The 1,579-nt window shown below is 42.4% G+C and overlaps 1 pseudogene; it reads right to left on the bottom strand.

Annotated features, from left to right (window-relative positions):
* LOC110306263 overlaps positions 1 to 1,313 on the bottom strand; it is a 129,577-nt pseudogene extending 128,264 nt beyond the window's left edge.
* Positions 1,314 to 1,579: the final 266 nt, after the last annotated feature.

Below are 1,579 nucleotides of genomic sequence, written 5' to 3'. Positions count from 1 at the left end.
CTCGTTTGGTTAATTCTTTGAATAGTTCTTCTTGTTTCTACTTGGTTGATTTTGCCCTTGAGTGGTTTCTCTCTGTAGCCCTGGCTATCCTGAACTCTATTTGTATCCCAGGCTGGCCTTGAACTCAAAGAGTTCCACGTGCCTCTGCCTCCTCTGGAATGCTGTGATTAAAGGTGTGTACCACCACCACCACCACCACCACCACCACTACCACCACCACCACCAGGCTGCATCCTTGAAGTTTCAGGACTAGAAAATGGAGAACACCCCAAGACCTATTTTCTTTATCAAAGGAATCATCTTGAAATGCAAACTTCTGCTTCATTGTATTAGGTATTAAAGACACTGGATCCCATTGTGAACTCTGTCTTTTCTTCTTCTGAATGGGTCTACCACCTAGTGACCTTTCCATAGGCCAAAGTTTGACTTTATTCATGTCCTTTAGATCATTCAACATGTTCAGAATATCACTAACTCTCTGGCTTTTTGAATTATGGCTATCACCGGTCTTAACACCTGAGAGCTCCTTTTCATTTCAGTAGCCAGATTATCTATGTTATGTTTATAAACAGATCCAAGTTGCATGGAGAGGACTTGGAGGCTGTAGAGAAAACTGAGGTGGGGGGAGGAGGAGGAGGAGGAGGAGAAAGTACCACACTTGGAATGTGGTCTAGTTCCACACTCAGCCCAGTGGCTGCTGGTGGTGGTGGCACTTGCTCCATGCTAGGTCCATCCCTCAAGTAGATGAATTCAGTCTCTCCTCTCTCTCAGGTCCTGCATTGCCACAACCACAGCAACTTGAGACTGGAGAAAAGTCAGCTCATTTTCAAGGGCAGCTATCTTTTCAATTGCATCTTCACTTGCATCACTTGCATCATCTGTCACTGTTTTATTCTGTCTTAGAGCAGGTGACAACAGATTCCAAGTTAGTTTTGAAGGATGAAAAAGAGCAATTTTCCTTTCCTCCTTCTTTTTCCATTTACTATGCCGAAATCTGAGACAATTGACTTCATCATTTGACACACACAAAATATCAGCAAAAAATGGAACCATAAGTTTGTAATACCAGACTCCTTAGAGCTCATGTGCAGGATCAACTCTAAATGAGGTCTTTGGCAAGATTCTAAAGGAAGCATTCTCCCAATAATATGAACAATACTCTGAGCTGACCTATTGTCTTTATTTTGACAAATTAGCAAATCCTGATCTATGGGAACACCAAAATATAGCAGCATGTTTCTTAATAGATTTAAAATGAAAGACATTGAAGCAAGCTCAAGAAAACATTGTTCGTTGGTACTTTCCTGCTGCATTGATTGCATGCTGCCGGGAAAACTCTCTGGACTCAAAGCAGGGCAACTGGCTTGCTGACAGTCACTGGCCTCCTGACAGTCGTGAGCAGCTTCTTCCCTGAACCTGCTATAACTAATTTTTTAAAAAATTAATTAATTAATTAATTTTAAACTTTAGATTTTATTCTCTCGGTCCACCTTCTGACTGTTCTACATTCCATACCTCCTCCATGCCCCCTGTCTCTACAAGGATGTCCCTTTCCTACCCTCCCCCCTTGCCCCAACCT

This window comes from Mus caroli, chromosome 2 (assembly GCF_900094665.2).
Source record: "Mus caroli chromosome 2, CAROLI_EIJ_v1.1, whole genome shotgun sequence".
Classification (NCBI taxonomy): domain Eukaryota; kingdom Metazoa; phylum Chordata; class Mammalia; order Rodentia; family Muridae; genus Mus; species Mus caroli.
Note: the sequence above shows the minus strand (reverse complement) of the source record. Positions and strands in the feature narration are given on the sequence as shown.